This window comes from Emydura macquarii, unplaced genomic scaffold (genome assembly GCF_026122565.2).
Source record: "Emydura macquarii macquarii isolate MOO-44397 ecotype Brisbane River unplaced genomic scaffold, CSIRO-AGI_Emac_v2 contig_3019, whole genome shotgun sequence".
NCBI classification, from domain to species: domain Eukaryota; kingdom Metazoa; phylum Chordata; order Testudines; family Chelidae; genus Emydura; species Emydura macquarii.
Genome location: NW_027133156.1, coordinates 6,153,660 through 6,178,635, shown reverse-complemented (window position 1 = coordinate 6,178,635; position 24,976 = coordinate 6,153,660). Strand labels below are relative to the sequence as shown.

At 40.7% G+C, this 24,976-nt stretch overlaps 1 protein-coding gene across 1 annotated transcript in view; it reads left to right on the top strand.

The window, feature by feature from the left end:
* Window positions 1-16,593: 16,593 nt before the first annotated feature.
* The window catches only part of ANKRD6 (ankyrin repeat domain 6), a 102,362-nt gene continuing 93,979 nt past the window's right edge, over window positions 16,594-24,976 (top strand). Inside the window, exon 1 of the mRNA XM_067530024.1 lies at window positions 16,594-16,651. The gene's annotated coding sequence lies outside the window, so the exon portion shown is untranslated. The remainder of the gene's footprint in view (window positions 16,652-24,976) is intronic.

The following is a 24,976-nucleotide window of genomic DNA, read 5'->3' as shown; positions in this document are numbered from 1 at the left end:
AGTGTCTTGGGTGCTTGGAATGTTTTTATCTCAGCAGATTTAATTGTAATGTTTTTTCTTTTCCGACCTACCAAAGGTTTTCTGTAGTTGATTGGCAGTACCATTGCAGGGAAATTATTATTTTGTGTGCTGTGGTTTGCACAGTTATGAATTAAAGAGGTGGCCGGGGGGGGGGGGGGGGGGGCGGTGTGTGTGCATGCGTGTGTGTGTTTTGGCAGGGGGGCTACGTCTTCAAGATAGCCATTTTAATTAAGATCTTAATCCCTGCCATTTTACTTAATCTCTTAAATGAGTCACATAATTTATTGAATTAGGAACTACAGTTTTAATCTTTCAACCCTTAGAACAATTGCACTAGGGTATTTGTACCTTTTAGTTTCTGGCAGTTCCAGTAAAACAGTCCTCTCTTATTCAGAGCATGTGACTGTTTATGGGAAACCTCCAAGGCCTAGAGCCTGAAAAGATGAGTGCTTGTGGTCCCTTCAGTGCTTGCAGTACACAATGCACGCTACCAAGCATCTAGAGGGAAGGGGTCTGGTGTACACCATCACTCACAGCGACACCTTGCAGTGAGGTCAGTTACAATACCCTGAAGTGTGTCATGATGGTTTCCAAGACAATGTGCCATTAGTAGAAACTAGCCCAACAGAAACAATCTATTGTGCTGTTTAATATTGTTAATTTTGTTAAGTACTGATGATGTGTTTGCCACTCTAAAAGACACAAATATATATTCTGCTTCTGGGAGTTACAAACTAAGTGACAGACACAGATAAGGCAAGATGCACTGGTGAACTGTTTGAATGAGGATTACAGGTTTATTTTCTCTCCTCCCCCTGTTTCTGTTTCTCTGCTTTCCTATAATATGGGGGTGGGCGAAGGCAGTTGATTGAAAGTTAAAGTTGTGGATTTCTCAAAATAAATTAGCCTTCAGAAAGGATTTGACTATTGCCTGAGGAGAGAGTAGAGGGCCTGGGGCATGGGAATGGGAGGTCCCTCTAGGCACAGAGGCAGCATGGAAGAAGACATGAAGTGGGAAAAGGGAGAAGGAAATGAAGAAGCAGTGAGGTTGACATCCTTAGGTTGAGGGATAGTTTTCATTGCATCATTACCAAATAAACTTAAATGTGTATGGGTAGTTGTTATGGGATTTGGGGTGCAATCCAGACCAGTGAGGGGTTGTCACCTCTTACCCTGTAACCCTGCCTGCCTTGCAGCTTTGCTACTATAGCTCTCTGTCTGGGATGCTCACAGTCAGCACCAAGCATGCGAGTCACACCCGGGGTGTGTGTGTGTGCTATGCAGCCCGCCCTCGTTCAACAGCTCTGACCACAGCAGCCTCTCTGTAGCCCACAGCTGCACTCTGGCTTCCACCAGCCTTGGTTACAACCAGCAAGGTGACCCCAACACATTTCCAGTCCTGAATTTTCTCAGAACTGTGTGCTTGGCAATGTCTAGCCATCTCCTGGATAATTCAGAAAAATAATAAGGTTTGTGGTTTGTTTAAAAACACACAGCACATCACAGCTTATTAACTTAAATGGGGTAAATACAGCCTTCTATTTAAATACAGCCCTGAATTGGTTTATAGTAAAATAAAACAAATTTATTAACAATAGGACATAGGTTAAGTGATGCTAAATAAAAGGGATAAAGTTAGAAAGGGTTACAAGCAAATAAAAGTGAAAATACACATCTAAAAGTCTAAAACCTAACCTCGCAAGATACAGGGTTTGTTCGAGATGGTTTATCTCACCAGCCATTTTTCTTCCCAGCCATGGCTGACTTTCCTTCAGTTAGGACCTTCTACAGAAGCACTAGGTGTTGGTTTCCCTTGTCTTCCTAGGTGAAAGTTCTTTGCCTAAGCTAGTTTCTCATATAGAAGAAATCTGTTTTATCGCCTTTGTCTGTGTACAGTCTTGAGGACATAATATCAGAGAGTGTTCATAATTTCACCTACAGAGTTGTCACAGACATTTCAGAGTGACATAGATGACCAGGATAGTATTAGATTTCAAATGACATATTACCCATCATCTTTTCAATAAATAGTGTAGTGAGCTATCCTCGACCGAATCTAAGCTCTTGGCTAAGTGGCAGGGCTCTTTTGAGTTCATGCAGTGGATCGGGTTGGTTGAGTATGAAGTCCGGCTATCAGGCCAACTCTGCAAGACACGCATGTATCACATCAATCTCCTGAGGCTTGGAGGAGCAAAGAGGCCCTACTGATCACTCCCTATCCCCCACGCCCCAAATCAGAGCTAGGTCCACTGGCCAATGATGCCTTTGAGGCTGGACCAGCAGCGATAGGAGCAAGCCTTGACCAGACGCAGAGGAAGCAACTGCAGCGACTCCTTTAGTCCTTCCCAGGGCGGCTGCCGGTCGTGGGTCAACATATTGTCACTGTACTTGGACAAAAGGTACACAACCATCACTGGCCTCTGCCCAAAAAGATGTGGGAGGCTATCCGAAGAGAACTAGAGACCATGCTTGACATGGGCGTAGTAGAAGTGTCTCACAGCGAGTGGCGAAGCCCAATAATTTTGATCCCAAAAACGGATGGCTCCATTCGTTTTTGCATAGATTCCCAAAAGGTGAATGATACCTCCCGGTTCGATGCCTACCTAATGCTGTGGGTAGTGAAATCCTTGAGCGGCTAGGGGGAGCCAAATTCCTATTGACATTGGACTTCACTAAGGGATTTTGGCAAATCCTTCTGACTCCAAATTCACACCTGAAGACGGCCTTCCCGACACCTTTTGGCCTGTATCAATTTATAATGATGCTGTTCAGGATATAGGGTTTAGGCCAACTTCCAGCGGCTCATGGATTGGATATTGCAGCCCCATGAGTAGTACACCACTGCCTACATTGACGACATCATTATGTACAGTACCAGCTGGGAAGACCACCTCCAACACCTCTTTAAAGTCCTACACACTTTGAGGGAAGCCAGGCTCACAGCAAATTCAGCAAAATGCCACCTCGGGCAGAACGAAGTGACGTACCTGGGCTACACTGTTGGAGGGGGGGCTACAACCCCTGGTTGGCAAGATACAAGTGCTCCAGGAATAGCCCGGACTGACAATGAAGAAGCAGGTATGACAATTCCTTGGCCTACCAGTGTTTTGTACCAGACTTCATGATCTTGGCAGCCCCCCCCAATTGACCTGATGAGGAACTCACAATCCCAAAGAGTTCAGTGGTCCAGGGAGCATGAAATGGCCTTCCAGGCATTGAAAAATAGGTTGATATGAGAGTCAGTCTTGATCCACCCAGACTTCCAGAAGCCCTTCATCCTGCAGACTGATGCTTTGGAGATGATATTTGGAGCAGTACTGTCACAAGAAGATGCTGGAGAGGAGCATCCCATCTTGTACGTAAGTTGAAAGCTGTTCCCAAGAGAGACCCATTGCTCAACTATAGAGAAAGAGGGCCTATCTGTCAAGTGGGTCATAGACTTCCTACGGTATTACCTGTTAGGGAACGCATTTCAGCTGATTACTGATCACGTACCCTTGCAATGGCTAAACAACGTGAAGGATACCAACCTCTAAATAATGCACTGGTACCTGTCCCTACAGCCTTGCAACTTCTAAGTGATGCATTGCCCTGGGAAGGCACACGCCAATGCCGATTTTTTTTTTCTCAGTCAGGTGGTGAGGGAGAAGGCGCAGAGACCCTGCCAGATGCCCTCTTCTTGAAGGGGAGGGTGTGTGACAGGATATACTCACCCTGCACTGGACAGGAAACGGTTAACTCCATATTGTGGGCTGAGGAAGCCACTCCCCCTCAACCCTACTTCACATGCTCCAAGTGCTCTAGTATAAAAAGGAGCAGCTCAGCTTAGCTGGGGCTGGACTCCAAAGAGGAAGGACCTGCAGTGGAGGCTTCAGTCTGGGAACAACAGGAACACCAGGCTGTGGATGCTGGAGATAACGGGACTTTGTCAACCGCTCTGGAGTCAGTGTACACCCGACGGAGCCCAGAGTCACAGATGCTACTCTTGCAGAGGGATCCGGAAATCCCAACAATGCCCAGGCCACAGCTTCATAAGTAAGGGTAGGAAAGAGCCTGGGGGTGGTGGTTAGACATTACCCCGTGAGTTGTCAGTGTTTTTTTTTTCTGTCTGGATCTCCACCGACCCAGTGGTGGAACCTTCTGCCCCATCAGAGCTCCTGGCCTGGGATCCAGTAGAGTAGGGAGGCTGCCACCCACCCTTAGGTGGTGCCTACCCCCATAGCTGTTAGGCCAAATGACCCTATGAACAGGGCCACCATACTGACTCTGGCCACTAAGCCTTATCGCCCCATGGCTGTGGGCGAACCCACTGACTCTGACCACTAGGCCTTACCGTCCTGCGGCTATGGGCGAATCCACTGACTCTGGCCACTAGACCGTACCACTCTGCGGCTAAGGGTGAACTCTCTGACTCTGGCCAATAGGCTACACTACTCTTGTGCTAGGACTAGCCAGAGAGATTTAAATGCAAGCCAACAATGCCCCACCTCCTCACCAAAAGGCAGACAGGCTACACTTACTCCGCGACAGTGCTATAGGTGAGTCAGCCCAAGTTTGAATTTAGGGGTATTGGAATATGGTGTTCGCTCGACATTCCTTGGCCATGATATTCACTGCCATCAGAGACCAGGCTGAAACTTTTTTCTTGCAGCCTGGGCAAATGAGCTCTGAAATGCCCATAGCCATATGAGTACTGGAAGTAACCAGTTAGATGTAATCTTTTTAATTAAATTGTTTTAATCCAAAGGGAATGAGAAGAAAGTTTGGTTCTTTTCAAGAAAAAATTTACATTTTTCTAAATTCTGTCCTTGACATTGAGGACCTATGTTAATGCACCATATAAATGCTTATAAATAATAACAACTAATTAGTCCTTTGTGTCTGCACCATCATAAATCAACAGTGAAACCTAACTTGAGCTCTAAAATGAGGTCTAGGGAAAACTACCTTTCCAGTGACATGGCCTGCCTCTCAGAATTGTCTAGGTGGAGTTTAGATTCAACTCGTCTAATGTTCATGAATACCCTGACTATTATTATGGTAGAATGAAAGGATAATGCGTCTGCTGTAGTTACCACCATCTGGATTCAGGAAACATTTTTAAACAGTCATGTCTATTTTTTTTGTCCTTATCTTTTGTGCTTAAGATGGACAAAGATTAATTTATAATTCTATTTGTCATGGTTTTTCATAAACATTTTTGTTTTGTTAATTTGTTTCACAGTGATTAAAGGAGAACACCAAATAACTTTGTATCAGTGATGGTCTTGACAACAAAAACCCTTAAAGTGCAGCACTGTATCTTTTGTTACAGAACAGCTATATTTTACATAAAAAGGACATAAATTATGATGTTTTACTATAAAAACAGAGGTGCTCTCCTGGTGTTCTGCTTCATTTTTACTGGTAATTACCTAAAAAGAAATTTGTCAAAAACACATCCAATCACTAAAAATTTTACTGTATTAGCAATATACTTAGTCACATGAACCTGAAACTGAGCTCTGTTTTAGTTCTTTCACAGTACCCTGCCTTAAAATAGTTGAGCTAATACTTAAAAGCACATTCTGTTCTTGTTATAGCCATATCTCCTATTAATGCACATTTGGAACATAGGTACATGAGGAAAGTGGAATATATTAGATTTTAACCTACGTATAACAGGCTCAGTTGAAATCACAAATTAAAACACATTTCCTTTCACTTCTAGCTCTTGCATATTAGCAGTTATAAAAAAATTTGATTCTGCTTTGTCCCTTGTGGATGTGTGTGTATACATATAGTTAAACCTATTGTTTATTGTTCAGGTGACATCATAATAACAACTTTCTTATCTCACTGAGAATGTAATACTTGCTTTATCACAGCATCTGAGATTAAGAGATTAAGAATTTTGCTGCTATTGTTTAATTAAATGCTTGATGACCTCTGAATGAATATTTCAAGTTGTTTTTGTTTCTCCTGGTTTGTAGCCAACAAAGCCTTCTGGTTGAACGGAGCCTTCTAGACAGTCTGTTACGTAGATTAATTGATAGCTGCCACTTTATATTAGTTGTTCTATTTATTCTGCTTGAGTGCTTGGTCAAGGCCCTTAGTCACTTATCTTGCAAAAAGAATAGAGCTAAAAAATATACAGCAAACATATTCCAGCTAATTAGGTGGGTTTTAGGCCAGTGGATCACCTCTGCCTTCATTTTTGAGAACATTGTTTAACAAGAAGGGATTGGAATTAAATGACAAAAGTTGAGGTTCGAAGTTTCTCTTTAAGATTCTCTCCCTTGTGCCTTGGTTAACAGCCCATCAAATGGGTCATTTAAAAACTAGACTAGAGAAAGTAGTAGGAAAGGTTGTCGAGAACAAGTCAGATTTAATAGGCCTCTCCAGCTCCTATTTCTCTGATTCCTTTAAAATGTATGTTACTATAAACATGCAATGTGGGTGGAATTTCAGACTTAACTGAATTTCACATCTCCATCTTTTAGAAGTTTAGTAGTATGGTGACATGTTGAGTGTCTTACAAATTTAACAGCATATGTCTTATAATTTCTGGAAGCCTAGTTAGCCATAAATTTGAAGAGTGACTTAATGCTCCAGGTGACTTTCCTTGGGATATTTTCTATATCTTTATAATTTGTCCAACATTTGCATGCAACTCTTAGTCTTTATTGACAGTCACATAGAGTGCGTGCAGTTAGGTCTAAGATTCTGAAGTTTCAGGAGATTTTGTCCATTTGTAAATTCTTTTCAGGTGTCAAGCACAAGCCTCCTTATGTCCAACAAAACCCTGGGGAGGGACTGATTTAATCAATTTGTCAACATTTCTTCCTTTACTTTGTGACAGTCTATGGCCCAAATCCTGCTCCTTTCTGCAGGCATATACAGCCCGAAAGGCAGTGGAAAGGGATGCCAGGATACTACACAGGGGGATCAATTGTGCTCCACAGGGAATCTATCCACATGAATGCAGAGAGGGATTTTGGAGAGGAGCAGAGGAGATATATTGATAGATTGTCTGCACCTATCCGGATGCATTAACTGGTGCACTTAGCCACATGTAGAGGGTTAGTGGTGGTGCTGTGAAGTAATTACGTTGCTGTTGTGTGGCTTGTTGGTCCCCTTTGCCCCAAACTCCTGTGTAATAATTCTGTATAGGGACCAGAATTTGGCCTTTTTGTACTATAAAGGTGTGGCAGCCTCTTGGGTTTAGATGCCTGTGGTTGAGAACATGAAGTGAATGTGTGACAATTTTGAATATTTCAGAGTAGAAGTAACCAAGTTGTCTGTCACCTTTGTTTTTGCGCTCCCCTTCCCCCCCCCCCCCCCCCGGATCTTAACCAATCTGGATAAAATAAGGAGTGGCCCAAATCTTTGCCTGTCTTTCAAACAAGCCATTTTGAAGGCCCAAAGCAGTTCAATAAGGGATTAGTTATTTTTCTGTTGACAGAGAATCTCAAATTCCCTCTGATGCTTTCTCATTCTTTTCCTCTGGCTGGAGACCTTCATTGCCTCAGTTGTGGAGAAAGGGATCAGATGATATTGAAGTGATTTCAGAATAATGACTCATTCTCCATAAAATGCAACCTTGAGTCACAGATAATTCACATTGATATGTCACAAACTGTGTAAACTGGGGATTCTTGTGATCCAGCATTGTTCCTTATAGTACCATTCACTTCACAAGAGAAAGCACATAATCTTTAGCGGTTTCTTTGTTGATGTCTGTGCTAGTGATGGGTAACCTAACCATCAAATTGAGATGAAATACTTCATCCAAAGTTTTTTTGGGTTGTCAGGAACTTGGGAGTGGCAGGTGCGACAGCCCATCAGTATTGCCGTGCTGAGTCCTTTTATGGAATTGAGTAGTGTAGGAATTAGCTGTAGCTAGTGATGGAATTCCATATTTCAGTCCAAAAATTGAAATTAACGGGCAATGGTCCACCAGCAAGGTAAAATGTCTACCATAGAGATAGGTATGGAGTTTCTGAATTCTGAATGCTGTGAACTTCTTGCTCCATTTGCACATCGTTATTCTCAGCATTGGTGAGTATTCAAGAAGTGAAGACAATTGGTTTCTCCCAGCCATCAGGAAAAATGTGGGAAAGAATGGCATCCACTCCGTATTGTGAAGCATCACAAGCCAGTTGCAATGGTAGCGAGGCATCGAAGTGCATGAGAACTTTGGCTGACGTCAACAGTTTCTTTGCCTCCTTAAATGCACACTCATGTCCCATATGTTTCTTTGTCTAACAGTTCATGTAAATGTGCTAATACTGTCACCAAATTAGGCAGACATTTCCAGTAGTAGTTAAACAGTCCAAAGACTGAACATAATTGTGACATGATCTCTGGAGGTGGCGCTTGAAGAACTGCCTTCTCTTTATCTGATGATTTCCTTAAGCCCATGGCATCAGTTATATGTCCAAGGTATTCAGCTGAAGGTTTGAAAAACTTACATTTTGCTTTGATGTATTTTCAGCCCTATGGTCTTCCAAATGTTGCCAGACAGCATCCAAATTTCAAAGATGATCCTCTTGATCATTTCTGTACCAACCGTGTTGTTCAAATATCATTGAGCTCCATTCAGTCCCTTCAGAATCTCATCCATGGCTTTCTGGAACAGGACAGGTGCTAATGTGATACTGAAAGGCAACCTATTATATACAAAATACACCTTTTTTGCATGTTGATTGTGAGATATTTGTGAGATGTTGGATCAGTCTCCATTTGTAAATATGTATTGAGCAAATCCAATTTACCGAAATAATGTCCTCCACTAAGCACAGCAAAAAAAATCTTCAGTACAAGGTAGTGGATACTGGCCTGCACATAAAACTGGATTGTTTGGTTTTTTTTTAAATCTCCACAAATTTGGACGGAGCCATCCTTCTTGATCACTGGTACGATGGGTGTAGCCCACTCACTGTGGGACAAGACTCCGATGTTCACAAAATGGACCAAATTCTTTTTCAAAATCTTTGGAGTGTCTGTCCAGTATTGCTTGAAGATTGTAAGGTGCTTTCACGATCACCTTGATCTTGGTCCAATTCGCCTTGAGCTTCTCAAGCTAAGTTCTGCCAGATAATATTGGATACTTTCCTCCAATCACATACAAAGGTAAAACAACTAATTGTCCATCTAGTTGAACTTTCACCTAGAGTATCCCTTTTGGGACTAACTTTTCTCTTGTATTTCAAAACCATGGCAGTTTCTTCCAGAGGAACTTGTGCCAGTCTGGGGATAGGTGGATGAAGAAATAGAGAGAGCAGCTCCAGTATCAGGCTCCATTCTTGTATGAACTCCTTCAATGAAAGATGTGACCCAGATGTCATCTCTGACTGCAGCTTCTGATAATATATGCAGTGCTAGGTTTTGGTCAGTGGTACTAAAGCTCTTGTCATTTTTTCACATTATGAATTCACAAATTTCACTCATTCTTAGGTTTAGTCTTCATAGGTAACTTCTTGGATGGATGATTGCTTACTCCGTGTTGCTAGCTGTTGACCTGTGCAACAGATCACGGTGATGTGTCCTTTCTTCTGGCATTTCCTGGAAATGAACTTTCAAGATCTTTCAAGAACTAGAAACCTGGAAATGAACAAAAATGAACAAAAAAACTTTAGAAACTAGAAAATGAACAAAAAATAGGTCTTTAAAAATTTTTTACAAAAGAAAGAGAGGCAGAGACCTTGGAATAGGTCAGTCACCTGAGATGCAGGATGCCTAGGTTCAAGTCCCTGTTCTTCTTGAATGACCTAACCATTAGGATATACAGTACACCCTCATTGTAACAAACCCCGGGGAACCAAGCCATTTGTTCGGTATAGCCAGGGGTTCATTATAGTGGGGGAGGGGGAAGCTTATTCAATTCCAGGGCCAGAGCAGAGTACTCCTGCCACGGCCCTGGGGCTGGAGGAGTACTTTGTCACAGCTGCGGCCTCAGGGCTGGAAAGCTCTGAGTCGCCCACCACAGCAGGTGGTGCTGGAGGTGGGATCCAGGGACCACATTCCCTTATAGCCCAATGTTCGCTATCGCGAAAGGCGTTATAGTGAGGGCTACTGTGTAGTTAATGTCTCTCTCTGGCCCATTGAATATTTAACTTCTCATATAAAGTGAATATGCTCCAACAGCGTGAGAGGGTGTCTGTGTGACAAGTTAGAAACTCTATAGACGAGTGATTAGGGCACTCACCTGGAATGTGGGAGTCTCAGGTTCTAGTCCCTGCTCAGAATCAGCGTGTCTCTGGTTTTGACCAGAAGTTCCATCCTGGACTTGAGAAACCTTCCAGATGAAAGTTTAATCAAAACCAGTATGTTTCCACAAAAAGTTTTGGTTTTGATGACTTGATATTTTTCTGATGAAAAATGTTTAGTCAAAAAATTCCTGACCAGCTCTGCTGCTAGGTTGTATTAGGTTTTTAAGGACCCTGAGAGAGTGATGCTTGGTTTCAAGAGATGCAATTGACTCTCAAAGAGGCACTTACATTGGAAAATATTCAGGAGGAGCAATGATTTTGGTTGCTTCTCCCACTTGTTCTCTTGGGGTTTCCATTTTAATTAAAAAGGATCTTCCTTTTATTCACATACTAAAGAAGATTGTGTTGGCCAGTTTGTTTATTTCACTAGGAAATTTTATTATGAATAATATTATACTGGTGTTGACTTATGCTCCAAAGTTTAATGACTATTTCTTAGAAAACTGGGAAGCTCATAACACCTGACTATAAAGGATTATTACTGTTGGAAGATGATTTCAACTGACCCTTAGTTTCAAACTTAGACTGATTATCTTGTACATCTTTTTACTGGAAGGGGTGACTCCTCTTCTTCCTTGAGCTCAATATTTTTTATTTGGTTGGCGATATGGCATGTTGAATAATCATAGAATCATTGAAATGTAGGGCTGGAAAGGACCTTGAGAGGTCATCTAGTCCATCCCTCCATGCTGAGGCAGGACCAAGTATTCTTAGACCATCACTGACAGCTGTTTGTCTAACCTCTTCTTAAAAACCTCCAGTGATGGGGATTCCAGAACCAACTTTGGAAGCCTATTTCAGTGCTTAACTACTCGTATTGCTAGAAAGTTATTCCTAATATCTAACCTAAATCTCCCTTACTGCACATTAAGCCCTTTTCTTCTTGTCCTACCTTCAGTGGACTTAGAGAACAATTGATCATCATCCTCATAATAACAGCCCTTACTATAATTTAAGATTCTTATCAGATCCTCCCCATAGTCGTCTTTTCTCAAGACTAACCATGCCAAGTTATTTAACCTTTCCTCATAGGTCAGGTTTTTTTATAAAGAAAATGAACCTGTAGGGCTAAATTCAATTCTCTAATTCAGTTTAAAGTACAAACAAGGCTAATAGCTTTGATGTTTTGTCCTTAATGATATTTTAAAAAAACCCCAGCCATTACATTACTCATGGTGCATACTTTATGCGTTATTACATTATTATTTTTGTTTGACAGAATCATTTTCAGAAAAACACTAATATCCATTTTTTGTCAAGGATAAGATTAGTTGTGATTGGAAACCTTACATTTTATTGCACATTCCAGTTCCAAATAATGGACCTGGTTTCTTAACTGAGCACTATCTATCCATACAGCTATGAATCAGCAAAACACTGACTTGCTGTAGTGTGCTTAGTGGAGAATGGCAGTTTTATTCTATACTGTATAACAGTATACATTTTAAAAACAAGCAGAACATTTGTTCTGATTGTTACCAAAGAATTGACTGAATTCTTCTAAATAGCCACATTTTTACCCTTCCTACTCTCTGAAAACACAGAAGCCAACTGGAAAGCTAAATCAATAGAAACCTGATCCCTCATTTGCATGCTAAAGGGAAACCCCTAGACAGAGTTCAGGAATCAGTCAATATCTCGCTTTCTTTGAACTACTTAAGCTTGCTTAAACATTCTTTAGAAATAAATCTCTTTTGAAGATTTCTGTAGTTGAAGACCTCCAAGCCAAAAGACTGCATGGGTTGGATAAGAGCCTCTATTTTTCTCTCACGCATACACATTTTTAAAAAATTAACATCCATTATTGTGTATCATAGGAATATATATTCAGAGCATGGGTTATTAAAAGGACATTGTCAAATAATGTTTTTGGTTTTGCTTTAGTTTGGTTCTACTTTTTTATAAAAGCCCACAGAGAGGCTCGAAAATTTGTTTTTGCTGCTGAATTTTGCCTTTAGCTTTCGACAATGTTTCCTTTCCTCTTCCCAGTATTTCTCCTGGAGCTGATGCTAATATTGCTTTTTTTCATTTCACAATAATTCCAGTCTATATATACCAAGTTAGTTTGATTTCTTCATCATCACTGATAATGACAGCAGAGTCTGGGAATAGTACTTGCTGGTTATTGCCACAAGAGAGGGACAGGAACAGAAAATATCCTTGTTTTCTGAATTTTCCCTAGAAAGTGGCAATTAAAAAAAAAAAAAAAAAAAAAAGTCAAGTGGCAGAATTGTGAACTTTCCTTCCCTTCTACCTTCTAGAATTACTGGTGTGATGCAGGCAGAGTGTGCTGTGGAAATTTCCACACAGAGGCTCTGCCATTGCACTTTCATACTGATCTGCAGAGAGACACACATATGCATCCATTGCAGGCTTGACTCTCTCAAAGAGAGGCTGCAAATTATATCAGTAGAGTTTTTGTGATGGGAATCAACTGTGATTCGTAGAAAACCAACGAACTCATTTTCACAAGGCACCTAAAGTCAATGTTTGAACCTGATCTCAGAAAGGGACATTTGACTGCATTAACCATGCTGTTGTAAGCCATGTCTAAACTAGGAAAATAGATTGTTGTATCTATATGTTAGCTAACACGTTTTAATTAACATGATTTTAAACAGGACTTTGCACCTACTGGAGACAGAGCAAGTCATGTTTGAAAACATATGGGCTGGCATGGTAACAAAACAAACAAAAAAACCCATTTCCCTTCAATCCTGTTTGAGTCCAGTGTGATGGAAAGAGAGAGGGGCAAACTGAATCACCAAATTGTAATAACCCAGACCATTGTGGGGTCAGATAGGGAAGATAGTTGGCTACTTGTTACTGATTTGTTTGAATGACTTTCTGATCCTATTGCCCACAGAGCTCCCCATAATTTTGAGAGAGACACAAGGAAGTGAATTTCAAAGGCTGTCAATTTTGTTATCTAAAGTGTTTTCCCCTTTTAACTGATGTGGAGAACACTTCACTATCCTCATCATACTAACATATAATCCTTTGTTTATTTCCCCCGTCTCTCCCCCCCTTTTTTTTTGTTGGTCTTTTTATGGTGGAGGTACATTTATGTTTCTAGCTAAAATGTCTAAATACTTAAAGATAGCCAGCTGTGTCAATACTGGGTTATCACTAAGATTTTCAGCACGCAAAAGTGAAATAAACAAACAAATCCAGAGTCAACTTTTCTACAACAACCACAGCTTGGAACTCTATTGCATATGTATTCTTTTCTAGTGCAGTATATGGTTTTAACACCCATGCTTTACAATATACATGCAGTGTGTGAATTAATGTTCCTTTGGAAACCGTAACTTTGAATGATCTAACTTTTATGTGTTTAAAACTTCTCATTTAGGTGGTTTTTGTTTTTGTTCTTCCCATCCCTCCCCATAAAGGAGTAAAGAAATTAAGGAAATGAAGATAAGGAGACTTTCTAGACACATAAACATGTATGACTCAAGAGAACAGTCACTCTTTTAAAATTTTGTGCATTCTAGAGTTATGCCCCAGACAAGAGAACCTTTATATCCTAAAGCGTATATGCACGTTTTTTTTGAAGCTGCAAGCTTTTGGGTCTGGCAAAGAAGGTCACTAGTTTAGCTGGGCTCCTCCAGATGCTGTATTATAGATAGAAAGTGATGAGGGAGGTTCCTGAAGAATTGTACTGAGGCGATCCATGTAGGATCCTGGGGATTAAAAACTTTACAGATAAACATACGTATAAACTTACATATATCTGGATATCAGCATTTGGGGTGAAATCCTGGCCCTATCAAATCCATGGCAAAACTCCCACTGATTTAATAGGGTCAGGATTTCACCCATGGTTTGGAAAGTTTTGCACCTATGTGTTTAGATGTATGTAAAAAGACATGGTAAACGTGTTCTTCTTAAAGATCTTAAAGCTGAACAAATGGTTAAGAGCTATGAGTGGGGCAATCTGAAATGTCGCTCGGTTTTAGGCTTTGTACAGTGGACAGTGAGACTAAGGCTATGTCTATACAACACACCAGTGTTGGCAGTGTGTAGTGTACGTTTAGTTACGTTCTGAAGTGAAAAGTAAGCTCCATACACACCGCGTTGTGTAGCTAGATGCGTAAGTGAAAGACTCCAGCAGCTCCCTGATGCTGGAGCCTTTCACTGCAGTAAGGAAAGGCTCTGGTGGGGGCAGGCAGTGGGTGACTACATTGTTAAAAATAGTAGTGTAAACGGGGAGGCATAGCTTTGGCGAGTAGAGAGCCATGTGAGGTATGTGCTCCTGTACACGCCCACATCCATCAGGCGTGTCTACACTCCCATAAGCCATGTCTCATGGATGACACTGCTACTTTTACTTGTGCGGGGGGGGTTCTGGAGGTATGTACACTACACGCCGCCAAAAAAGCATGCAGTGTACACATATCTAAGGGTGTGTCTGCGCTTCGGAGACTATACTGGCGTGCGTATGTTGGCATCGCCCCCTAATGTAGACGAAGCCTGCTGTCAGATGTTGGCTTCGTGTGCGTTCCTTCAGTGTGCCATCCCAGCTCTGCACAGATCGCCAATGTAGCAGACCATGATCAAACTGCCCAATAAATCCACAGACCCAGATTCAGCAGAGAAGGCAGCCAGCCGGGTTTACTGTAGACAAAGCATGGTGCTAGCTCCCTGGCTCAATGTCTACAGTTACGCTAGGACATGTATGCTCATTACAATGGACCAGCTCAGTAAATGTTGGGATTTTCTGTCCTCCCCTAGGCCAGCCAAAGACACCCCCTGAGACCCTCTTTTATACGCTGATACAAACAAGTTATGTATTGCCCCTCTGACGCGGCTAGTTACTGCCTTCTGAGGTGGCTAGTTACCATCCTTTATCTTGTAAGTGTTGGTTCAGTCAAAACATCTCTATTCATCATCCTGACCTTATCTTTAAGAGGGGTTAGTGTGTTATAAGAACATAAGAATGGCTGTACTGGGTCAGACGATGGTCCATCTAGCCCAGTATCCTGTCTTCCGACAGTGCCCAATGCCAGGTGCTTCAGAGGGAATGAATAGAACAGGTAATCATCAAGTGATGGTCGTGTGTCCTTATTATCTTTGTGCGTGTACTTGTACCATTCTTGGTATCGGGGTGTTCTGGTACCACTTTTCTGGAATGTGCTGGCATGAGTGTTCTGTGCTTAGTAGCACTTAGAAATGTGTGTTTGCCAGCTTCTGTGAGCTTACACGCAGGCTCACAGTCTGACTTCTGCTAACTTTGCTTTATATCAGCAGAGCCAGACTACTATAGTTCAGGCCTCATACCTGGCCTGTTATACTAGGCCTCATATCTTAGGCTATGTTCAGACTGACGGCGGCAAAATTATCTTTCTTGATCGATTGAGCGGTCAGTGAGACCTGCTCAATCGATCAGGAAGTTGACTCAGTAAGTCCACCCCCTCAAGTAGCGTAGCGCTGAGCCGATGGGAATGCTGTTCCCGTCGGCTTAGCGCAGTGAGAACAGCGCGCAGAAGGGAAGCAGAGCAGTTGACGTCAGTTATGCAAACTACTCTGCGTAGTTTGCGTAACTCCCATCGACTGCCGCCGAATCGCGCGGTAAGTGTGAACCAGCCTGTAGACTCTCACTTTCTACGACAAAGCCTACACTGACAGAAGGGGTTTTTCAATAGGTGTAGGAACGCTACCTCCCTGAAAAATGTATCTACGTCATTGGAAGTACTCTTCCATTGACATAGCTGTGTCTACTCTGTGGGTTATGTCGGCATAGCTATGTTGGTCAGGGGTGTGTTTTTTCACACCCCTGGCCTCGACATAGCTATGCTGGTATAACTTTCACGTGTAGACCAAGCCTAAACTACCATCTTGCCCCTCTATGCGTTCCCGCAAAAGAGCAAGGTATAGGCACATCAGTAGGATAGTGTGTAGAATATTCTGTGGTTAGAGGGAGGATCCCAGGGTGCATAAAAATTGCTAATTTTTTTTAAATAAAAAAACCTCTGATTGTTTAAATTTAAACTGGATTTCTAAATTACAGATTTATTTTTTTGAAAATATATTGTGATATAGCAAGGCAGAGGGCTGTAGGAGAGTGCTGGAAGGGAGGTATGTAAGCCCCAGAATGCTTAGGGCTCTGTTCCCTGCAGACTAGCCAGAAGTCATTAGAGGGCAATTAGGAGCAGCTGAGGCCAATTAAGGCCCAGCCAGGTGCTTGATAAAAACCCCTCTGCTCCAGACAGACAGTGCATGAGGTGAAGGTGTGCCGTGCCGTGCGAAGGAGCACAGAGGAGTACAGAGTTGTGTGAAGGAGCAGAGAGAAGTGCTGAGAAAGGTACTGGGCCCAGGAGGAAGAAGCTTGCCCCAAGCAGGACTGTGATACTCCCCCAAGCACAGGGGCCTGGGTAAGGAAACCCAGTCCCAGGCAGCAAGGGAGCAGGGCCCGAGGAGTCAGAAGGACAGAGGGGGGAAATTAGCCCAGGGGAAAAGACTGCAGCTGCACATACAGTGCCAGCAGCACAAAGCTGCTACTCACAGGGCCTCTGGACTGGGACCTGGAGGAGCGGGCGTGCCTGGGTCCCTACCCCCTTCCCTGGGGAGACGGGGTAACTGGTGACGCCCTGGCCCACTGCGAGAGGCAAAAATACGAGACCCACGAGGGTGAAGCCAGCCGTTTGCCACAATATCTATTTAAAATTAAATTTGAAATTGAAAACCTTTGAAGTCTAACCTTTTACCAGTTATTAAAGACGTTTAATACAATAAATATTAAGCAGTACGTTTCCTGCCAAGTTTTAAAAACAATCAAACTGTTGAACTGCTCGAAGTCACTGGCTAAGCTCCTGAAACCTGAGTTTTTTGAAGTGCTAAACCAGCGATTGACAACAGTAGTGTCTTCTGCAGGTGCAGAGAGACTATTTTCTTCATTACAGGTTATTCAACTAGATCAGTTCAATGACTAGTTCATTCAAAGTTAAGAAGCCAATTGGTATTTGTAGAATCAGAAAAGCTTGTTTTCCTCTTCCAGTTTAGGAATAAAAACTAGATGTTAGAGGATGAGATCTACTTGTTTTAAAATCTTGAAGGACATGGTGATGAGAAACAATCAGTTCAGTTCACTAACTACAGAAAATATATTTTTTTGTCTAAGAAATCAGTTTTAAATGCAAAGCAAGTTTTGATTAACTTTTTTCTTATGGATCCAACACATTTGAGGTAGTTTTATTTAATAATATATATAATGCTGTATTTATGCATTTTAATTTAATTTGAATTTCCATCCAAATACAGCTTCTCACAAAGCACAAGCAAAAATTAATCATCATGCAATAAAAAACTAAGCTACATAATTGCTTAAGAGTTCCAGAGGGGTAGCTGTGTTAGTCTGTATACAGCAAAAACAACGAGAGTTCTGTAGCACTTTAAAGACTAACAAATTTGGAATTAAATTTGTTAGTCTTTAAAGTGCTACAGAACTTTCGTTATAATTGCTTAAATAACTATGTACAGATACAGAGTATTGTCCTGGTTAGCAAAAAAGACGCACTAAATTTAGGGAAAAGGCTATGTTTACTGCAAATCAACATGTTTTAATGGTTACCAACAAATGGGAATCAACATTTCTTTAAGAAAACTAAATGCAAAACACAATTAAATTAGATGATTTAAATAAGTTTCCACTTTGATTTAAATCAATCCACTTTTCATTGTGATCATTCATGAGTTCTACTTTCACTTAAAAAATGTAGAAACAAAACAGTAGTAACTGGTAAGACCTGTCTCGTTGACTTGAGGGAAAGCAGCTATGCTATCTGCCCGTAATGCTTGTCACTGCTTCAGTTTTGGATTCCAACAACCAGTACAGTGGGTGTACTTTTTTTGGTGCAATCGGGTGAGGATCAGGTTGCTTGCAGGTATTTTGATGTTTTGCCATCAGGTTGCATTGCACATATTTGGACTCAAACACATATCTTATTAAGAGTGTTTGGACTTTTGTGTTATGGTTACTTTCCCTGTTAGAAGAAGAGGTGATAACCTGATTCACAGTATAGCAAACCACAAACTCTGACCATTAAAAACTACCAAATGAAAAAACACCAAGATAAAGATTTACATGGCTCTGCAAACAGATTGTCTTCACTAACAACACTATCTCTTGTGAAAAGTTAGGAAAATAGGCAGCCTTCCCATTGCCTTATGCTTGTTTTGTTATTAGGAACATACAGATCACCTTTCTTTGGGAGATGGTTTTTTTAAGCTGTGTTTATATTGGCAAGTCAGATGTTAGACATATAATAAACATTAATATTATGGAGTTAGGAGATTTAAAAAAAACTTGCATGAGTTGCAGCACCATTTCAACATTTTCCAGGCTTATCAGTCTTTGTTTTCTATGCACATAATATTCATTGCCCTTACTTATATTCTGACACTTGCCAAAAATATCAGTTGAGGGGCAGAGATCAATTTATTTATATTACAGATAAAGTGAAATACATAAATATTTTGCAATAAATTACATGGAAGTGATGACATGAATATATGTAACCTACTACTATACAAATGAATTATTCGAGTCCCACATAGCATAATCATCATATTAAAACAAATGTTTTGTTATATGTATATTAAAGAGTGATGGTAGCTACAGATGAATGTTCAAAACATGAATTATTTTTACATTATGTATAGTTACTGTGTGGATGGTGTGCGTATAATTTTATAAATATATTAAACCTAAAATGAAACATGTTGCTTCGTGCTTTGGCAGTGGTACGAAGGTCAGGCTTTTTTAGTATTCTGGATCACATTTTCTTAAAATTAAATCAACTGGGCCAAATCCTAGTCCCATTTTAGTAAGTCAGGAGGCACTTTTTAGAATAATGTGTATGCGCATTACAACTCATGAGTATTTAAACAGTATTTATGAACACCAAGAAAATTGTTCTGACATTAAAATATTTACTATTCATTGACAGTTTATATCCTTATAATTTTATTTTCTGAAACACAGAACAGAAAGAAAGCAGGTACTGAACTGTGCAGTTTATTCTGTGAAATGTACTCAGAACTGTAATTGTGTATTAGCCATCCCATAGATATGGTTATTTATTAATTGATTCAGAGTCACTCAAACCTCAGTGTGATAACAGCAAAAAATGCTTATTCCTTTGAAATAATTTTGCATATTTGTATCTACATTTTTCTCTTAATAGCTAATACGAAGGTATTTTTAGTGGAAAGGTCTATCTTGTTCCATTAGCTGGGATTTTGGTACACATCAGACATTTCCTGTATTTGAAATGCCTTGTAAACTAAGGCACTGACTCGATGGTGTGCTTGTTATTTACATAGGTATGAATTACAGTCCCTGCAATGAAGGCAGAAATGAGAAGTTACATGAATTGACAAAGGCAAGTTTCTACTACTCATGTGTAGCCTCTAAAAATAAAAGATTTCACCGTTTTTGCTAAGTGGTCTAGTGTAGGCAAGCACCCAGTGCCCAAGTCCGACTAGTGACCTGAACCTGCTCCTGCCAGTCAGCAGGGGTTATTTTGTGTAGATGGAGAAATCATTGTAATGAGTTCTGATACATGAGTAGAAAAGGAGAACTGGGGAAATGTGGAAGGAACAGAACAAAAGTAAACAACCCTCTGCATTAGGTTCATAAATCCCATCTCACATGCATAGCATTGCACAGATGTTTCTCTAACACATTTTATTAACATGAAATATCTTAAAATTCAGATGTGTTAAAGAAGGCAGAAAGAAAGGAGGCAATCAAAGTTAAAGCCACCATTATCTCATGCCTAGCCCTTGCACCATATGGTCCTCCATTTAGATGACTGTTGTGGTCTGGTAAATCATATTCTCAAAGCACAGCAAGTGCTATCATTACGTGCTAAATCCAAGGCAAGTTTTTACTTGGCAAACTACTTTTTTGTTGTTTGAATACAAATGCTTGAAAATGTGGTTAATTTGTGAAAAGCACTGCATTTGCATGTTCTGATATCTCAAAAAGTGCCTACCAGAATTGTATCAAGCTTCTCCAAAAATGTACTGCTTTACTAAGAATAATCACAAGAAAATGCACTCCCCCATCCCTACCATAGAAAATTAAAGCAACATTCCAATATAAAGTACATAACCACAAATGGACTAAGTTATAGTTATCAATTTTGGGGACCATTAATGTGCATTTCCTGATGCATATGCATTACAAAAGTATTTTTTTATTGTTACATGCAAAAATCTGTGTTTATATATTATTTAATTGATTGGCCTGGATTGTAATAACAGTGGCAAATACTTTAATCGGTAGACTGAAGTATTGTCTTCTTTTTGCTACATTTTCAGAAATGGTTTCACTATGGCACCATATTATCTGATTAAATGTTATTTTGTATAACTTTATTAAAAAACAAAAACAAACAAAAATCGCCTCAACAACTTAGTGAATCAGAACAGAGATTTGGTAACAATGCAGAGGAGGAATTGTTTTTCTTCATTCTTCCATGGCGGAAGAACACGATTCTGACTGTAATAACGTTTTTGTGGACTAAGCTGATTCTGTGCATATTAATCATATAGGGAAGTGTCTTAGTGCTCATTCATTTTCAGACCTTATTAATATCTCTCTATGTTAAGTCCTAGAGAAACCGTATTACTTTATTTTAAGGAATGTGTATGGGATAAATGGGGAGCATCCGAAGAGTTAATTTCATATGGCAATCTGCCAAATAATTCATGTATCTTTAAGATCTTATCAAGCGTGCTGGAACAATTTGTATAGTAGGGGTACTGAGAGTCATTGAACCAAACTGTAAATCCTGTATATGATACATCCCTAGTGTATCAAACCCTAGCCAGACACCCCTAGTTCCAGCACCTATGGATCTCATTACGTAGCATAAATCTTTGTGAAATGAAATGTTAAGGTTTCTCAGAAGGCCCTGGAAAACCAAACCGTGTTTGACTCAAAACTGCCATCTTCCTAGCTGAGCAATTCTACTTCTCCAACTAAATTGTATCACGTGGCCTCATTCCCAGCTACCTTTTTGCTACCTTTGACTTACTCCTCAAACCCTTCCCACCTCCTGCCTCCACATCTCTCTGCACACAGGATTGTGCCGATTTTCTTCCAAGGGAAAATTGACTGAATACAGTGTGACCTTCTCCCTCCCCTTGGCTCGCCTTCTCTTCCACCTTCCCCATCTACAAGTCTCTCCTCCGTCACAGACACAAGTCTCTCATCTACTCTCCTTCTCTAACCTGTTGACTTGCCCCAGTGACCCCATCCCATTTCCTGATCTCCCTCGTGCTCATTCACGTCCCCTTCCTTATTCTTCTCCTTAACCTCTCACGCTCCTTGGCTCTTTCCCCTCACAATACAATCATGCTTTGGTCTCTCCCATTTGAAAAAACCCCCCCTTGCCTCTCCAAGTACTGCACCATCTCTAAGCTCATTGAACATGCTGTTTACAATTGTTGTCTGGCCCTCCTCTCCTCCAGTTCCATCGCAGTCCCTCCGGTCTGGCTTCCACCACTGAAACTGCCCTTGCCAAAGTCTTTCATGACCTTTTCCGGGCCAAAGCTCAGAACCAGTACTCCATCCTCATGCTCCTTCACCTGTCAGCTACCTTCAAAACCACTGACCACGATTATCTTCTTGAAATAATGTCTCCCTGTGGCTCTCCTCTCCTGATTCTCCTCCTACCTCTCAGATCACTTAGCATGTTCCTTCAGAGAATCCTCCCCATCTTCCCCCTTCAACTTTCTCTGGCGGTTTCCACAGGGCTTTGTCTCCTTCTCTTTTCCTTCTGGGCCTTATCTCTAGGGTATCTCATCTACAAACACAAATTCAACAACCATCTCTACGCTGCTGACTCACAGCTCTACTGCTGTACTCCAGACTTGCCTCCTTCCGTCCAAACTAAAATATCAGCCTGTCTCTATGGCATTTCCTCATGCATGCGTAGCCATCAGCTCAAGCTTGACACGGCTAAAACAGTAGTCTTAATCTTCACCCCCTAAGCTTTCCCCTTTTGCTCCTTTTTGGATCACTATGGGTGAAACCACCAAACTGCCTATCACTCAGCCTGTAACCTGGGCATCATCTTTTCTCTAGGTCCTCACATCCGGGTTATGCTTATATTTTGCCAATTCTTTTTTTTTTTTTTTTTTTTTTTTTTTGCATAATATCTCTAAGGTATGGTCTTTCCTATCTGTCCACATAGCTAAAACTCTTGTCCAAGCACTTATAATCAGATATCTGGATTACTGCAATATCCTTTTCTCTGGCCTTGACCAATCTTGGCAGTCTAGCCCTGCTCATATCCTTTCGGAATACTGCTGCAAAGATAATTTCCTACCTTGTCACTTTGGCCATGTCACCTGTTTCTTTTTTCTTTCTCCCCACTGGCTCTGCCTTCTCTATTGCATCAGACATAAGCTACTTGTCTTCACTTTCAAGGCTCTTAACAATCTGTTCCCACCTACCTATCATCTCTCATTCACTATTAAATGTTGACTCCTACCTTCTATCAGCCCAGCTTCCATCATCCACTTGTTAAATTTTCAAACAGGCACTTTGATGCTTTCTCCCATGTTGCTCCTCACACTTGGGAGGAGCTCCCTGTAAACATCCACAAAACTGACACATTATATTCTCCTTCGAACTCTCATTAAACCTCTTCTTTTCTATGATGCCTACAAAAACTTGACAATGGTTAGGCCACTGGTGTATTGAACCACTGCCTGTCCTCCTGGGCAATGTTGTCTTACTGTTTCCTTGTACTCCCCCATACATCTGTCTGTCTATAGCCCTCTGTTGTTTCTTGTTTTGTATTTAGATTGTAAACCCCTCATGGCCGGGACCATCTTTTTGTTCTGTTTGTGTCCAGTGCCTAACAGAGTGGAGTCCTAGTCCTCGATTCAGGCTCCTAGGTACTACCACAATACAGATAATAGTTAATAAAAAGTTGAGGTACCTTGGTAATGATGATAACATACGTAGTTTAAGTTGTGTGAGTGTGCAGTTATTTTAAAGTTATCTTTCAAATGCCTTTTTAAAAAAATTCTGGCTGGATTAAGCAGTCTCGGTATCAATAATAATGACATGTTTACTTAATGGGGAGTTCTGTAACTTTGCTCTATGGACTTCAGTCACACACCTTCCTGATCCCTTATGTCCTTTCAGGTTTCCCTAATGTAAGTGGCCCCACAGTCCCTGTATAAAATGAAGCAGACAAAATTGTATTTTGTAGTGGGAAATTATTTTTGGATTTATTCATAATGTTGCATAAATTCTATTTATTGCTGCAGATTTAGAGTTGATGTCAAAGTAGGGAATGAGGGAGGAGTCAATGGAGCAGTACAAAGGAGTGGGATATCCAAAGATTACGGAGGAGAAATTAGACTGAAGCATCTGAAAATGTTGGGGTGAAAGAAGCTCAAGGTGGTCCAGACATAATTAGTCTAAAACTAGTTTAAAATATTCCTCATCTGTATCGGTCTGTGGGACAAATGAGGCTTACAATTTAATTTCTAGAATGAATACTGGGATATTAGACTGAAATTCTCCATTGATATTGGTACCTTGTGCTATTTGGGACTTTAGTGTGGTTTACAAAGAGTTGAATGAATTAGCTCAGTGCAGGCTAATATATTGGTATTGTTGGGAAAAAAAAGATTCCAAATGAGGTTCGTTTACCCTGCACCAGATAGAAAAGAGATCCACGCAGGTAGTTGGGCAGTCTCCAAGCTTTATTTCTGCAGAGGTCAAACACTTCCCAGCAAGTGGTCAGTGTGAGACCCCGAAGGCATGCTCTTTTGCATATTTATACAAACAAGACAAAGAAATTACATATGCATAAGTTCTTGATGCTTATAGGTACATTCAAATTATTACTACTATTGCTATTGGCTTATACTTTTCTACTTTTACTAATTATAAAGGTATGCATAACAGATAACATGTTAACAGAAGTTTTCAGCTTATCTATCAAAGTTGTCTGATCTATCTCCCAAGGCTGTGTAACCAATTAAAACCAGTTGGGGGTGTCTCCTTGCCTCTTCTAGGAAACCTTTCTCTGACCCTGGCACAAGATAAGCACTGTAAGGATAAAAGGAAAAAGGGGGGGGGGTGATTTCAGCAGAGAGCAGAACACTTAAAGAAACTAAAATGGAGTAACTGTGGTCAAGCAAACAATTATTTTCCTTCAGTATATACAGGTAAAAGAGAAGCATGCAAAGGATTAATAACAGTAACAATAGTGGATACTGCTTTGGTGGAACCACAAAAGCAGAAGTATCATGAACGTGAGATTTAAGTTAATAGAGTTTTTAAAGGATGAAATGCAGCTGCACTTGAAGGAAGAGATTTGTGTTGTCAGGCACGTACATTTTAATTATACAGCGAATGCTCTGAGTTTAACTCAAATACTTAAAATTGTTTCTTTGTGTGTGTGTGTGTGTGTGTGTATCTACGTCTATATTCTGCTTACAACTTTTTCTCTGTCATCATCTTACTTGACTCTTTTTATTTATTATGTTGGAAGTGGTTCCCCAGCAGTGTTAGCCAGAAGGCTGAAATTTCAGTTGTCTTCTGCTGAAAGGCATACAGGTATCATTTATATTTTCTTGGATGAAACCAGAGCAGAAAATGTTAGACCAGTGATTTCCAGCCATTGGATGAGGACCCATTTTTGTGTCACCACCTGATTCTAGGT